This window comes from Felis catus, chromosome D2 (genome assembly GCF_018350175.1).
Source record: "Felis catus isolate Fca126 chromosome D2, F.catus_Fca126_mat1.0, whole genome shotgun sequence".
Taxonomy (NCBI): Eukaryota; Metazoa; Chordata; class Mammalia; order Carnivora; family Felidae; genus Felis; species Felis catus.
In genome coordinates, this window is record NC_058378.1 from 77,203,498 (window position 1) to 77,221,075 (window position 17,578).

The 17,578-nt window shown below is 46.5% G+C and overlaps 1 long non-coding RNA gene across 5 annotated transcripts in view; it reads right to left on the reverse strand.

The window, feature by feature from the left end:
* The window catches only part of LOC123380937, a 266,481-nt gene that overhangs the window by 98,492 nt on the left and 150,411 nt on the right, over positions 1-17,578 (reverse strand). For 3 of the 5 annotated variants that reach the window (XR_006587380.1, XR_006587374.1, XR_006587379.1), the window contains exon 3: positions 11,038-11,317. This is a non-coding gene — a long non-coding RNA (uncharacterized LOC123380937). Of the gene's footprint in view, positions 1-1,726; positions 3,150-11,037; positions 11,318-17,255; positions 17,472-17,578 lie in introns of those variants that run through there. The other 2 variants (XR_006587376.1, XR_006587378.1) reach the window with 2 other exon arrangements.

The window sequence follows — 17,578 nt, forward strand, 5'->3', positions numbered from 1 at the left end:
TCGGGGTTTCCTATGACCCAGTATCCCACCACTCTCCTCCAGACTGTTCTAATTTATCAAAGTCCTTAGAATTTGGCTCCATTGCAGAGTTTCTTGCAGCAATTTGGCCATGCAGCTGAGCACACCCCACACTGTTCTGTGTGGTCTGACTAGCACAGAGGATCATCTCTCTGGACCCAGACACTGGGCTTCTATTATCATAACTCAGAAGCATCCTCATTTTGGCTTTTCTGCATAGGACTCTTTAACATTGAACTTGCATTTCGTAGTACATAGCATACATATATTAAGTCCTCTGTGATAACAGATGGTGAACTAGAGAGGCAGGTAATTCCCCCAAGGCTGTATACTAAAGATTCAATTATCTGAAAGCAAAACTTTAACAAAAACACTAAAATACGTGACAAGTGTAGTCACAGGTCAAATCACCAAGCCTACTGTAGCCCTCCCATAGGTGAAATACATCCTTTTGAAATAATGTACAAAACATTAGTAAGGACTCAGACTTTTTAGCATGAAAAAGCCACTGGAACAGAAAATACCCAATACTGTCTCAGTAGATGTAGGGTCATTGTCTGGCATATACTTATACTGTTAATTATTAGAGGAAAAAAATATCGGACATGGCATGTCTTATTTTTCTTAAATTCCAGGGTTTGAGGTAAAGAAAATTTCACTAAAGCAGGTATAAGAGGGGCTTAAAGATGTTAAGGACTCTGGGAAGATTCTGGAAAGGTCCGAGAAGAGCATGAGAAATGCATGGTGCTGGTACGTTGTGTCTAAAGCAACTTTAAAATTTTTTTTTTCAACGTTTATTTATTTTTGGGACAGAGAGAGACAGAGCATGAATGGGGGAGGGGCAGAGAGAGAGGGAGACACAGAATCGGAAACAGGCTCCAGGCTCTGAGCCATCAGCCCAGAGCCTGACGCGGGGCTCGAACTCCCGGACCGCGAGATCGTGACCTGGCTGAAGTCGGATGCTTAACCGACTGCGCCACCCAGACGCCCCTAAAGCAACTTTTAAACATCCCTGCCCTTTTTCCCGGTACAGGCTGCAGTTGTATTGCTCTTGATCTGAAATCTTCCCTTTTGCTCTTCAGAATGTCTTACTTTTGGCTCCAGAATCATTGTGGGATGAAGGTCAAGAATGAGGGCTTAACCACGGGCATGCATGTCCAGAAGTCTTAGCCCAAACTGAATCGAGGGACCCCACAAAGTTGTCAGAACTCTCTCCGTTCCCTGGACTCCCCTTTACGTGACGGCTTCATTTCAGGCAGTTTCTGATTTTTAGAGACAAAGAAGCCTCCGGCATCTCTTGGCTTACATTTCACCATCTTAATCACACCCAAGGCAAAAAAAAAAAAAAAAAAAAAAAAAAAGTGGGCGGGAGGTAGGGCTTCTCTTTCCCATAGTTCCCACACAATTTCCAGGTTTGACTCTCACTGGACCAACCTGAGTCACATGCCCATCTCTCAGCCAACCATAAGAACTGGAGGGATGGCAAACATTGTCCCAGTCCCAGTCATATACTCACTCCTAAAGCAGGTGCAAGGGTGGGTAGAAAGGAAGCAAAGCAGTGATCAGGCTTATCCAAACCAAATGGACGCATGGTTGTGGAATAAAAAGGGATGTTTGCCATCACAAACGGAGCTTGACCCATAGAAGAACGAATGGATAATGGATGGACAAAACCACCAAGTACCTAGGGTAGGGAAGAGAGGAACTTACAGAGGCCCTACTATGTGACAAATGCTAGATACCCTATAAGACATGAATCATCGCAGATGAAAAGGTGGGTAACCACTTAGTAGTGAATCAGCCCACAGCTAAGAGTTAAGCAAAACCCGAGGCAAGTAGATGAGGGCCTCCTGGTGACTGGTTTAAGAAGGAAAGGAGGCAAGGAGAGTCTAGGGGAGGCCATGGTACTGGAAGAGAAAATGACATGCGGAAGGGAGGCTCCTAGACCTGCCTTCTGTCAAGTCTGCCTGTAATAATGACACCAGAGAGAATATTGATATAAAAGCCCAACCTGGACACCATCTGGAGTGAATGGCCTTTTGTCAACATGGTATCACCTGCTGTACCCTTCCAAGGATTGGGAAACCACAATTCCCAGAATCCCTCCCTTGTGTGGCTCCAAGTCAGGGTTTGCCAATGAGACCTGCACGGTGCACTGGGAACAGAGGCCATTCTTCTCTTCACAGCAGACATGTGAGCAGACGTGAGATCCACAGTTGCTTCTCAGCCAGTACTTGTGAATCACCTGTTCTGCTACTGCAGACTAAGCCAATTGGTAGAAACTTCTTCTGCAGAATTCTTAACAACTACAGCAATTACCTTAGAAGCTTTTGAGAAGCCTGAGGTCTTCAGTGTCTACTTCCCTAACCTTCCGGTGCAGCTTTCCTGATTTTTGGTAGCAACTTTTCTGACCTTTGTGCCCCAACCTCTTCCATTACTCATACAAACCCTAATTCCTAGCTTAAAGCCCTTTATTCCTAGAATAGTTAGATTTGTTCCATTTCCCTGCGCAAATCCAGACTGATAGAGAACTCCAGCATAAAAAGGATCCTGTCCTGAGATGAGGCTCTACAGTCTGAGAATGCCAACAAATGTGCCTTGCAGACTTGGAGAAGTTTTAATATACTTTTATTTCCCCTGCCCTTTTCCTACTATGTCATTGAATTTGGAGGAGGGATCAGTAAATAGCTTCATTTAGAAAGTTGACTTTTTAAGTCACAAATGATGTTGCCATACTCAATCAGCATGAATGACGTTCACTCCAATTACCAACAGTAGTGGGATTCTCACACACACACACACACACACACACACACACACACACACACAAAGTTTCCCAGAACATTTCAGCCTCTTGAGTCAAATATATCTGCTTAAAATCCCCAGGAACTAAGACCCTAAGTCTAGAGGACCCTGAGTGTGGGCAAAAATAACTAACAACAATTAAGGGCATACTACTTGTATGTTATGTTTATTGACATTTTTAACTATTTCCCAGGCTAAGATGCCAAGAGAAGCAGGATAAATAAGGAAATATAGGAGTAGGGCTTTTCTGTTGGGCCTTTATCACCCAACTCCAGTCATCTGGATGGGCCATGACGTTCTGGGCCACTTAATTAAGATGCTATGGTCTGAAAACAACAAAAGCAGAAAGTTCTTAATAAATTAATTACATTACAGCCCTGGCATCTTTAAATCCATGGATTCTTTTTTTTTTTTTATTAATTGTTTAACGTTTATTTTTTAGACCAAGACGGATCATGAGCGGGGGAGGGGCAGAGAGAGAGGGAGAAGCAGAATCCAAAGCAGGCTCCAGGCTCTAAGCCACCGGCACAGAGCCCAACATGGGGCTTGAACCCACAAACTGTGAGATCATGACCTGAGTCAAAGTTGGACGTTTAACCGACTGAGCCACCCAGGCACCTCTCCATGAATTCTTATAGAGCCTACAGGTGATGGCAAGAGGTGCCTGGCTTTTGTAAGTAGCTAGGCCTAGGTTAATATCCTCGTTTTGATCCTTAATAGATGTTTACACTGTATTTAAATTGTTAAGCCCAAGTTTTATACACCTGTAAAATAAGTATAATAAAAGTATCACTAATGAAATAGGTATAATTACTTTTACACATGAGGAAACTTCCCAAGAGCAATAATGGCCCCAGGGATAGTTAGAGGGAAGAGTACTTTATTATTTTTTTAATTTTATTTATTTATTCTGAGGAGGGAGGGGCCGAGTGAGAGAATCCCAAGCAGGCATCACGCTGTCAGCACAGAGCAGGATGCAGGGCTCGAACTCACAAACCATGAGATCATGACCCGAGCCAACATCAAGAGTCAGATGCTTAGCCGACTGAGCCACCCAGGCGCTGAGGTGAGGGTCCTTTATACTCTTCCGTGATCTCCATTAGCACCTTCCCCCCCAAAAGCTTAATCTAAGTAAAAGTGATGCTCTTGCTGTAGAAATGCAATTCAATGTTGCAATTTAATGTTGAAATAAAATTCAGAAGAAACTCTTAGTCTCTTCCTAGAAGAATGCCGTTCCTCCCTCCCCCAGTTCCTGCTTTATAAGCTGCCACTTCCAAAATAAAATCCATTTGAAATGAGAGTAATCTCTCCAAAATATTTCTTCTGATGACAATGTTCCACCCAAATGCTACTTCGATGCTTCCTATGAATACAATCACTAGGTTAATGATTTTAGATATCTGGGTTAACTCTCCAGTTTGAACCATCCCATGAGACAAATGTGAGAATGACTAGGTATAAAATGAATTCACTTGTTGGGAGTTAAAACATGGTGAGTAGTTGAAAAGATCAATAAAATTGAAAGCCTCTAGCCAGGCTAAGAAAAATAGAGAAAACACAACTTACTGATATTAGAAATGAAAGGGGGGGATACACTGCAGTCCTCATAGAAACTAAAAGTATTATAAAGGAATACTATGAATAACTCTATGCCCACGAATTTGATACCTTAGATGAAAGTACCAATTCCTTAAAAAACATAATCTGTCAAAATTCACGTAAGAAAAAACAGTGTGAATAGGTCTACATCCATTAAATAAATTAAATTAATGATTAATAATATTCCAAAACAGAAAACATCAGGCCCAGATAGGTTCCCCGGTCACTTCTACAAAACACTGAAGGAAGAAATTATACCAATTCTCTATAATCTTTGTCAGAGGATAAAAGCCAGAGGAATACTCAGTAACTTATTCTCTGAGGTAAATATTACCCTAATACCAAAACCAAAGATGTTATAAGAAAACTATAGACCAACATCTCTCTTGAACATAGATGCAAAATCTTCAATAAGATATTAGCAAATCAAATCCAAAAAAAGGATGAGGAAAAGAATTATGCGCCACAACCAAGTGGAATTTATCTCAGATATGTAAGGCTGGTTCAATATTTGAGAATCAATTAATGTAATCCATCACATCAAAAGACTAAAAAAAAAAAAAAAACCACATAATCATCAATAGATGAAAAAAAAAAGCATTTGACAAAATCCAACAGCCATTCATGACAAAAACCCTCAGTAAAGTAGGAATGACAGGGAACTTTCTCTACTTGATAAAAGCTACCTACAAAAAAACCTACAGATAACATTATACTTAACAATAAGAAACTTGAAGCTTTGCAAGTAAGGTATAAAGCATAGATATCTTTTCTCACCACTCCTTTTCAATATGATACTGGAAGTCCTTGCTAATATAATCAGGAAGAAAAAGAAATGAAAAGTATACAGATTGGGAAGGAAGAAGTTAAACTTTTTTTACTCACAGATGACATGGCTGTCTATGTATAAAATCTGAAATAACCACCCAAACTCCTGGCAATAATAAAGGATTGTAGCAAGGCTGCAAGATACAAGATTAATATGCAAAAGTCAATTGTTTTCCTACATACCAACAATGAACAAGTGGAATCTGAAATTTAAAACATACTATTGACAGTAGCACCAACAAAAAATAAAAAAAAAATACATAAATCTAAGAACATGTACAAGACCTATATGAGGAAAACCACAAACCTCTGATGAAAGAAATAAAAGAACTAAATAAATGGGGAGATATTCCATGTTCATGGATAGGAAGACTCAATACTGTCAAGATGTCAGTTCTTTCCAACTTGACCTACAGATTCAATGCAATCTCAGTCAAAATCCCAGCTAGTTATTTTACAGAGAGACAAAAGACCCAGGGTAACCAACATAATATTGAAGGAGAAGAACAATGTTGGAGGATGGAGCTACCCAGCTTCACGATTTACTATAAATCTACAGTAATAAAAATCGTGTGGTATTAGTGAAAGAATAGAAAAACAGATCAATAGAACAGAGTAGAAAGCCCAGAAATAAATCCCCATCAATAAGTCAATTAAACTTTGACCAAGGAACAAAGGCAATATGAAGGAGCAAAGACAGTCTAACAAATGGTTCTGGAACAATCGAATGGTCATATGAAAAGAATGAATCCTACACCCTTCACAAAAATGAACTCAAAATATATCTTAGACCTACATGTAAAACACAAAAGTATAAAATTCCTAGAAGATAATGTAGGAGAAAACCTAGAAGACCTTGGGGGTGGTGATGCCTTTTTGGATATGAAAGACACAATCCGCCACAGAAATAGTTAAGCTAGACTTCAATGAAATTAAAGTCTGCTTCACACACACAAAAACCAATATCAACAGAATTAGACTGGTTGAACATTTTTGCAAAAGACACATCTGGTAAAGAATTGTTATCCTAAATACACTTAGAACTCTTAAAACTCAACAATAAGAAAATAACCTGACTAAAGCATGGGCCAAAGACTTTAACAGACACCTCATCAAAGAAGGTATATGATGGTAAACAAGCATATAGAAATATGTCCCACATCATAGGTCTTCAGGGAAATGGCAAACTAAAACAATGAGATACCACTACACGCCCTTTAGAATGGTCAAAATCTAGAACACGGATGAGAGCAAATTCTGGCAAGGGTGTACAGCAAAAGGAACTCTCATTCACCTGCTGGTGGGAATATAAAATGGTACATCTACTTTGCAGACTGTTTGACAGTCTCTTACAGATTTAAACATATTCTTACTGTACAATCTAGCAGTTATGCTCCTTGGGCATTTTACCCAAATGCACTGAAAACCCATGCCCACACAAACCCTGCATACAGGTGTTTATAGAAGCTTTACTTATAACTGCCAAAACTTGGAAGCAACCAAGATAGCCTTTGCTAGGGGAAGGGATAAATGAATTGTGGTATGCCCAAACAATGAAATATTACCCAGCACTAAAAATAAATGACCAGGGGCGCCTGGGTGGCGCAGTCGGTTAAGCGTCCGACTTCAGCCAGGTCACGATCTCGCGGTCCGTGAGTTCGAGCCCCGCGTCAGGCTCTGGGCTGATGGCTCGGAGCCTGGAGCCTGTTTCCGATTCTGTGTCTCCCTCTCTCTCTGCCCCTCCCCCGTTCATGCTCTGTCTCTCTCTGTCCCAAAAATAAATAAACGTTGAAAAAAAAATTTAAAAATAAATGACCATATGATTTCATTAATATGTAGAATTTAAGAAAAAAAAAAACAAAGAAAAAAAAGAGACAAACCAAAAAACAGACTATTAAATATAGAGAACACAGTGGTGGTTGCCAGAGGGATGCAGGTGGGAAGAAGGGTGAGATAGGTAAAGGGGATTAAGAGTACACTTAGAGCGACAAGCACTGAGAAATGTATACAATTGTTGAATCATTATACACCTAAAAGTGACATAACACTGCATGTTGACTATATCTTAATGAAAAACAAAAACCAACAATTAAGAAATGAGCTATCACCCATGAAAAGATGTGGAGGAACCTTAAATACGTAACCTAAGTGAAAGAAGCCAATCTGCAAAGGCTACATACTATATGATTCCAACTATATGACATTCCGGAAAAAGAAACACCACGGAGACAATGAAAAAGTCAGCAGTTGCCAAAGGTTTAGAGAGTTGGGGGATACGTAGGAATAAATAGGCAAAATATAGGAAAATTTCAGGGCAATGAAAACACCCTGTATGATATTATAATGATGGATATATGTTATTATATATTTGCCCAAATGCATAGAATGCACAACACCAAGCGTGAACCCTAATGTAATCTATGGACTTTGATTATGTGTCACTGTAGAGTTCATAAGTTGTAACAAATGTACCACTCTGGTGACTAATGCTGATAATGGGGGGGGGGGGGCTATGCATGTATGAGGGCAGAGGCCATACAGCTAATATCTGTCCTTTCTTCTCAATTTTGTTATGAACCTTAAACTGCTCTAAAAAATACCTTCAAAAAAATTTTCAAAAAAGATATGGAAAGAAAAACTTGTGGTGGGCATTTGATCAGATTGGCTACTCCAGTGTAGAACCTATCCGTATACAGCAAGTTTTTCAAAAATCTCCCCAACTCTGTCAATCATTCATCCACTCCATAAATAAAGATCGATTAATAAATTAATTACTTAGTAAAGGCTAATTAATAAAGATTATGGACTCTTTGTCATATGCTGTGCCAGGTTCCCAGGAGACATTCTCGTGGACAAGACAGACACGGTCCCTGTACCACAGTCCCATCCAACCCCCAGGGTTGTGTCATTCAACTTCTTTTTTCTCCTTATTGTCCCACCACCCCACTCTACCTCCCTACCAGGAACTTTTTAAGATTTTTTTCCGGAACCACTTCCTACAGAATTTTAATACCACAGATATATGGTATCTCTGTGCTTTATATATAAAATGAATAAGGTTTTTTTTCACCTTCCAAGGACTGACTTTTGCTCCTTTCAGGACAATATCGCCCCCATTGAGAATGTATAAAGATATACCAGAATAGAACAAATCCCAGAAGCTGAAAGACCCTTAGAGCCTAATAGTCTATGTCAGGGTGGGGGTCAGGATGGAGGGAAAATATGTAGCAGAGTTGACAAATTAATTAAAATCAATCAAAAGCTATTGACCGCACGTCTACTAGATGTCCCCAACTGGTAGGTGTGTGGGATACGGAAGAAGCAGACGCCATCCCGACTCTAAGGAATAGACTTGCGATGCCTCTATTTGGAGACCCAAGAAGAGAACATGTGGGCCGGCAGAGAGTAATGAAGTCCCCGCTATGGTGAGCATTGCAGGTGCACTGGGGTCCAAGGCAGAGCGGTCAGCATGGGGAGCAGGGGAGCAAAGCAAGGCCCTCTGGAGGAGCTAGGGCCACAAAGACCTCAGCAACTAGATATTTGAACTTATTCACAATTATTTAGCACCTGCTGTGTAGGGCACTGAGCTAGGAACTGGGCTTCCAGAGATGACCAAGACCCTATTAGCCATGGAAGCTGATAGAAGAACAGATAAACACAGGAAGAACTCTCCACAAGGAACAAGTGCCACGGGAGGACGAGGCCTCACGGTAGGGTGGAAAGATCAGATAGAGGAGCCAGAAATCCCTGGTTTCAAAGCCCAGCTAGACCATCCCTCTGAGCCTCGGTTTCCTCATCAGGGCAGTGGGAGAAACGTGCCCTCCTGGTAGAGTTGCTGGGAGGCTGCTGGTTTGGGCCCTTGAGAAACAGACACCAAGAAAGGATTAGCTGTGTGAGGGAGTTACTGGGGGCCAGGGAGCTGCAGGAGGCAGGCAGAGCCACCAGATCACCACGTAGCTGCCCCTGCGGAAGGAAGAAGGAAAAAGAAAGCAGAAGCAAACAAGCAAGCAAGCAAGCAAGAAAGAAAGAAAGAAAAGGCAAGCGGGAGGGAGGGAGGGAGGGAGGGAGGGAAGGAAGGAAGGAAGGAAGGAAGGAAGGAAGGAAGGAAGGAAGGAAGGAAGGAAGGAAGAAGAGAGAGAGAGAAAGAAAAAAGGAAGGAAGGAAGGAAGGAAGGAAGGAAGGAAGGAAGGAAGGAAGGAAGGAAGAAAGGAAGAAGAGAGAGAGAGAAAGAGAAAAAAGGAAGGAAGGAAGGAAGGAAGGAAGGAAGGAAGGAAGGAAGGAAGGAAGGAAGAAGAGAGAGAGAGAAAGAAAAAAGGAAGGAAGGAAGGAAGGAAGGAAGGAAGGAAGGAAGGAAGGAAGGAAGGAAGGAAGAAGAGAGAGAGAGAAAGAGAAAAAAGGAAGGAAGGAAGGAAGGAAGGAAGGAAGGAAGGAAGGAAGGAAGGAAGGAGAGAGAGAGAGAGAAAGAGAAAAAAGGAAGGAAGGAAGGAAGGAAGGAAGGAAGGAAGGAAGGAAGGAAGGAGAGAGAGAGAGAAAGAGAAAAAAGGAAGGAAGGAAGGAAGGAAGGAAGGAGAGAGAGAGAGAAAGAGAAAAAAGGAAGGAAGGAAGGAAGGAAGGAAGGAAGGAAGGAAGGAAGGGAGGGAGGGAGGGAGGGAGGGAGGGAGGGAGGGAGGAAGGGAGGGAGGAAGGGAGGAAGGAAGGTGGAAGGTAAGGAAAGGCAAGAAGGCAGGCAGGGTAGGCAGGAAGAGTCTTGGCCTGCTACGCAGGTTCTAAGAAAACATCAGTAAGCCAACAGGACACCCTGGAGCCGACGTTGCACATAAAGGGTGGCCCACATCTCTGTCTGCATCCCCGCCAAACTCGGCCAGCACTGGCTGAGAGCAGCAGGAGTAAACGTGGTGAGGGACACAGAGTGTGGCCACTGAGCCCGTCTCAGTCCTGCCACCTGCAGCGGCGGCCCTGAGAGCTTTATGCTCACGGCCTTTACAGGCAGATTATACGAGAAGATGTGCATCCTCACCATAGTGACGTCAAGCACAAAGTCCGAGCAGCCTTGTCCATGGGAAGGGATGGTGATGATGATGATGAAGAACAGAATACCAAGAGAACACCAATTATGGGGTGTGCTTATTCGTTTCTCCCAGAGGCTTTTAGAGGGATCCACGGAGGGTACACGGGGTGGCGAGGAGAGCCCTGCAGAACAGCTAAGGTTTCTTCAAGGAAGCGGACGCTTCTGGCCAGATTGAATTGACTGCCTGGGAGATGGGGTCAAGGACAGGCCTGACCCCCACAGGCTCGGTGAGCAGACAAAGGCCTCGAGCAGCATCTTCACTGGTGGAGGATTATAAGGTCCCCACCCACCCCCCCCAAAGGCTGCTGCTTTCTCGAGTCAGCGCTCCCACCGGGGTGGAACGTGGGAGGCTCGCATCTGGCTTGTCCACCAACCTCCCCTTGGAAACATCCAGAAGCCAACCGAGAAAGACCAATCACGGCACATATTTTAAACCCCTTCAATGCTATACGAGGACTTCAGAGAGTGAGGAGTGGAACACGCCCAGCCTGGGGACTAGCCCGGCCTCCTCTTTACAACCAGTTCTAAGATGAAGTTGGATCAGTAGGGAACGCTGCAGGAAGCAATTTCCATGGCCGTCCCCCGCTTTTGTGACCCGCCAGTCTGGGCACAGGAGTCATACAGCCCTCAGCTTGCCGTTCCCGCCTTCTGTCTGCTCACTTACCTTCGGGATGGAATGCCTCACCCTCCCGACAAGCCCACTGATGACTCCCACTTACCCCTGCGTCTTCGGGGAAGGCTTCCCGGGGCCCCCGCTGGGACGAGTACAGATCTTCCCGGACGCCTTTGTCCTCGGCCTCAGCATGTTGTGCCTCGACGTCTGGCCTGTAGGCCCAGTTCTTTGAAGAAAGCGTCCGTGGGGAAGTCACCCTTGCGCGGCCTGCACCTCATCCTCGCGGGCCTGGCTCCCGCGCGCCCCCGGGGAGAAGTTTCCAGAATAAATGATGAATAATAGGCTGGTGGTGGGGGCGGGGAGACGGCAGATGGGGCGCCACCACCCTGGGAATGAGAAAAAAAAACAACAACACTCAAGCGAGGAAAAGAGCATCACTATCCAGAGGGGGACACAGAGAGAAGGGTGGGGGACCTGGGTGGCCCTTATGAGCCCAGGTCGCGCATTCAGGTCTGACTTCCTTGCTGGCCACACTGGAGAGGCCAAGCCCCAGGTCCCAGAACACCTGCGAGCTGCCCGACCCTTGCTTGTCTTTCTGAAATCAAGGGGTTTTCTCTGAGCCCTCCCTGCTCCGGGGGACATGCGGATATCTGAGTGCCAGCCCAGGGAACGTTGTGCCCTGGACGCCCGGGGATAAAATCCCACGCGTGGGTCTGAAGGCAGAGCATTTGACGGCTTTCGGTGTAAGCCTCCCTCACCAACCACTGCCCAGTTTGGGAGTGAAATAATTGAAAGACCTTGAGGGTCACATTGAAAATTTGAGTCCCTCCCGGGTTGCTATTTCTCCCTACCCCAACGAAGTGCCCTCGGAATGCACACAGCAGCATCCCGAACAAGAATGTACAACAGAGAAAATGACAGGAGATGGGCTAGTCTGGTGTTCTCATTTCACGGAGAAGGAAACCCCGCGACCCGCCGAAGGTGCACAGGTGGCAAGAGGAGGCTGGGGCTGGATGTACGAGTAGACACAGTAGACTGAACGTGTCCTCCCAGAAGATGGGTGCGGGCCCCAGCCCCAGCACCCATGAATGGACCTTATTTGGAAATGGGGTCTTTGCCGATGAGGTCGACTGGTGGGCTCTAATTCAGTGACTGGCGTCCTTGGAAGAAGAAATTTGGACACAGGCACATGGGGAAAAAGCCATGTGAAGAGGGAGGCAGAGGCCGGAATTGTGCCTCCATGAGCCGAGGCCACTAGGGAGGTGCGAAACAGATGCTCCCTCTGTTGAGAGCCCCCCAAGAAGGAGCCAGCCCTGCTGACATCTTGAGTTTGCATTTCTAGCTCCTGAACTGTGAGAGAAAAAGTTTCTGTCGTCTTCAACTTCCGGTTGAATACAAAGCCCAAGTCCGGGTTTTTTGGCCCTCACAAGTTTCCAGAACCAAAACCTAAGGGTGGAAAACAGACTTTTAACCCAGTGCTCCTACTGCCACCTCAAGAAGGAGGAAAAAGTGACCCGCTTTTGACCCCGGGTTCTGATGAGCACACAGATCTGAAACAGGGGAGATGTCCCTTCTTCGGGAGAAAGCCTGAGGGACAAGGTTAAGTTGGATGAGTGCTCAGGACTCGAGGATTGCTGTCAAGGGATGCACGTTCTGGAAGCCAAGATCCGATGGTCATCCTAGAAAATAACTTGGAAAGATATGCGCCTGCCCAATTTCCCAACCCAAATGATAAGTAGTCCCAGGGGGTGCTTTAATTCTAGCATTTCCAGTGCTACTTTGGGGTCACGTGACTTGCTACACATACACCCTTGGAATTGGTGAGAAACACAGTATTCCAAAAACATCAGCACCCAGGCTGCCAAGATGCTTCTCAACGGAGCCTGCGATCACTGAGGTTTGAGTTAATTGTTTTCCCCTAATCAGAAAATCACAGCCACCCAAGCAGTTCCAACACCCAGGGCAGAGGAGAGGCTGGGAGGGAACCAGAACAATATTCTCCAGCCCCCCGTCGGGGTTTCCCTGGATGTGAGGAGTCAGAAGCTTGGTGGTGTTTCACATTTGCAAAGTTTTGGTCCGAATCCATTTTTCATCTCACAACCGTTCTGGATGATCCAACATGAGTAAGGGTTTGTCCGGGCTGTTTGGGGTTCTTTTGTGAGACTGTCAAAACAATGACCTCATCTGGAGCCATCTGCTGGCAGGAGGGATTGGCAGGGAGCTCGCTTCTGACTTGTGTCACTGGGGCAATCAATTCAAGATGGCCACTCTGGGCACGAAGCTTGCGAAGCGATATCGAAGCAGATAACGGATTGCTCCGTCTCTTTCTCAAGTTACCAAACATGTCAGTGTTAAGGCAGCCTCCACCAAAGGCTGCCTGCCAGGCATGGCAGAGGGAAGACATCATCCCCTGACCCAGAAACACAAACTCCTACATTGCCTGGATTGGGCTGGGGGGCGGGTCGTGTTTCCCCACCACATCCCCGCCTGGACGTGAACTGGCAGAGCGAAAAGGAACATGACCTAATCAGAGAAAGCGATCATCTTTGGAGCAGAAAGCATGTGGGTACCATCAACACGCTCATGCCAACAACACGGAATGACCTTGATCTGACGCCGTACAGTTGAACCAAGGCTTTCCCGATAACGGCAGAGTCCGTGGGAAAGAATCACTCTGGGCATGATTCTGATTCAGTTGGTGATTATCTGGAGAGAATGAACTGGGACATTCGACACAGGCACAGAGCCCGTAGGTGTTTGGGAATTGTGGCCGGGGTTGCTGAGCGCAGCGTTTTTCATGGTCTGTGCAATTAGAGAGCAGGTGTGGTTTTAGGTGCTCAGGAACAGAAGATTTCTCTCTCTTTTTTTTTTAATTGCATGTCCCCACTACCTTCATTTCTCTGGGAGAGAAAGAACGAAGCTTAAGGAAACTATTTTTGACCCGATTCGTCGTGATTGCCAATTTGCTTCCTGAAGTGGCTAATCGGGTAAGCGCGGCAGAACATTCCGGTTTCTGCTGGGGAGCCAGCTTCAGAGCAATTCTGTGTGTTCTCTCTGCTGAGAGCTGAGACGATGCCACTTCCCTCAGATGTCCTCTTATTTGTGATATCGTAACCACGACCTGCGCTGGGGCCGGGCGTGGGCCGGGCCGCCTCTCACGTGGTAAAACCAGCAACTAGACATTTCTCGCAAATCTGAGCTGTCACAGGCTGCCCGGGCATGCGTTAAGTCTGGTGGGAGCCCCTAATTGTAGCCAAATGAGGTATAATTACTTGAAACTTGGCTCCGGCGTGTAGTGAAATTTGCAAGAAGGTCACCGTGACATTATCCACACGGAGCAAAGTAGAAGGAGGGGGGCATCGAAGGCATAGGATGCGCTAAGGCAAAAGTGGTGAGAGCTCGAGAGGGGCTCAGATGAGACGGGGAGGGCGGAGAAATAAGACCGTTACCTGCCTGGGGGTCTCACTCCTAAATCGGCCAGTGTCGCCGATAGCAGGTGCCCAGACACCTTCACCCCGGGGTGAGTTTCGCATAAGCTCCTTTCAGCAGGGACCAGACTCCCACGTGCAAAGCAGACCTTCTAAAAATAAGACTAATGTACTTGGCAGGGGCGGGAGGAGACCGTATAAGAAAGTACCTTAGCAATATTATTTCTTCACGTCCAGGCACCCCCGGCCCCCCGGATGGGCACGTGTTGAGAGGACCCGTCTGCGCTACGACGTCAAGAAATGTGCGTTCCGAAAGGGAGGCCACCGAGCCAACCCCCATAAAACACAATCGCACACGGACACCTCTTCTATCTTTACAAAGTCCAAACTGGACCACGAATTTGCTGCCGCGTTCGACATCTTATAAAGGACGTTTTAGTTCACACCCACCCGAGAATGATGCCAGAAAAGACAGTGCCCACTGCCAGATGAGTCGCGTGTACGTCTAGGGCTCCGTTCTCCACGTCAGAAGTCAGAAGGGGCTGCTCTTGGGGCGCCTGGGTGGTCCAGCGGGTTAAGCGTCCCACTCTTGATTTCGGCTCAGGCCATGATCTCCTGGTTCAGGAGTTTGAGCCCTGCATCAGGCTCTGGGCTGACAGTGTGGATGGAGCCTGCTTAGGATTCTCTCTCTCCCTCTCTCTCTCTCCCCCTCCCGTTCATGCTCTCTCTCTCTTTCTCTCTCAAGATAAATAAATACACATTTAAAAAAAGAAGAAGAAGCGACTGCTCTTTGGGCTAATGTCATTAAGGTGCACTGGAACTTAAAATACCAAATATTTTATGAACCTGTCAAAAATAGTAATTTTTACATCCAGGAATCCACTCCGGCTTTATGATATGGAGATGTTTTACGACATGCTCTAAAAATCGCATTTAAATTTTTTTTTTTAATTTTGAGAGAGAGAGCGCACAGCAATGCAAGTGGGGGAAGGGCGGAGAGAGAGGGAGAGAGAGAGAGAATCGCAAGCAGGCACCACGCTGTCAGCACCGAGCCCAGCGTGGGGCTCGGTCTCACAAACCGTGGGATCGTGACCTGAGCTGAGATCAAGAGTCGGCTGCTGAACCGACTGAGCCACCCAGGTGCCCCCAAAATCGCATTTTACTCGTGCTTTTGTTTACGAAACCTGACAGCCGAAAGCAAGAGAGCAATGACATGACCCAGCAGCTAATGACGACACACCAAAATCAGTGATTTAAAACAAACACAAACGCACATCTTCGTGCGTTTGGCTGAATCACAAGTACACATTGAAGGTCCAGGTCGTCTGATTCTCATGTGTGAGGATCGCTAGCAGTCTCTGCTTAAGTGACTGCATCTTCCGCCTACACACCCATAATAATTCTTATTGGTGGTTGTGACTGGTTTTAAGATGTAGCCAGAGTGATTTCAGGCAAGGCAGCGAACGCAACGATGGTGTTTCTTCTGTAGGACTTGGAGCAAGATGGAGCTCTGGCAATTCTTTTGGTGAAATGAGGCCACAGGGTCCCACTTGTTAGCAGCCCAGCTGAGCGGCCCCGTCCGCCCGGTGACTGGGGCAGGGCTTTCCGAGGACGCGGTTCAAGGGGCAGGGGGTCCACTCCTTTATGAGGGCTGCCGGCCCGAGCATCTCACGGGCTGCTCGTGGGGCCAGGCTGACCTCCGGCCATTCTGCTGGAGCCGGGCTCCGAGCGGCAGACCTCTCTGCCCACCGCCGCCCCACGTTAAACTGTAACCGTCCACTAGGCTTCATGGGTCCGTGCCCCGGGGAATTAAAAAGAAAAAGAAGACGGGACAGCATGATGCACATTTGCAACGAGTATTTCCGCAGCCGGGGGGGGTCTCGGTTCCACTTTTCCCACGACCGTCTAACACAAGTTCCTCCGACGGCCTCTGGCTCCAGGGAGGCCAGAGGAGAGCCCTCCGTTGTGCCGGCCCTGGAGCCAATTTAATTCTCAGTCTCCCCCTAACCGGGGACGTTGGCGAATTTCTTTACGTCCCCACGTCTCCGTTCGTTTCCTCAGCGGCGACGTGAGCTTCAGGGAGGATCAGCGCAGAGGCCCCAGGGACTTTTCCGCTCACCCTCGTATCTGCGAGGAACCTGCTCACGCTGGTGTCCCCCACGGCTGGCTTCTTCACGTCCCAGTCGCACCGTGACTCCTGGGAGGGAGGAGTCCCTGCTCCCGCGATCTCCGACGTGCGGTGTGTCCCTTCCATCGGGATTAGCACATCCTAAATGATCCCGTTGTTGGTGAACGTACTTACTGCCAACTCCCACTGTCCCCCCCGCCCCCACCACTCTGTCACACATAAACTCAATGAAAGCCGGGATCTCGCCAGCTTTATTCATCGTCCTGTTCTTAGAGCCTCAAACCAGGCTTGGCACAGAGCAGGGGCTCGATGAATACCTGTTTTTGAATGAATAAAAATGCATAGGAAGCCCTTGCGCGATATTAGGCCTTCAAAAAACATCAGCCAGCTAAATGAATAAAAAGAACTTGAGAAGGGGCGCCTGGGTGGCTCAGTGGGTTGAGCGACTGACTTTGTCTCAGGTCATGATCTCGCAGGTCGTGAGTTCAAGCCCCGCGTCGGGCTCTGTGCTAATGGCTCAGAGCCTGGAGCCTGCTTCAGATTCTGTGTCTCCCTCTCTCTCTGCCCCTCCCCCGCTCATGCTCTCTGACTCTCTGTCAAAAATGAATAAACATTAAAAAAAAAAAAAGAACTTGAGAAGTTTCTTTATCCAATTCTTTGTCCAATTATACTTATTTGGAGGATCCTAGAATTCATGAACTTCATGCTTTCCATGTTATCGGCCTGATATTAAATGAAGGCCCTTGAATGCAGGACCCCTCTTATTACCTGGGTGTGAGCGGAGGAGGCAGAGGAAAGCCCAGAGGCTCTCACGCCAAACAGACGTGAGTCCAAATCCTGGCTCTGTAGTGTGACCTCAGGCCGGTCATTTATCCAGGTTCTGTGTCTGGAAAGATGGGGTAAATGACGCAGTGTCCTCAGGCTGATACGAGGATTGATAGAAAACAAAGTTTTCCGCAGGACTGGCTACAGAAGTTGCAAGGCCTGTGAACAATGAAATTGTGGGACTCGTTAGTCAGCATTACTAAGAGCTTCAAGTTGGCCACGGCAGAGCATTAAGCCGAAGCATAGCCCCTTTCTAAGCACAAGGC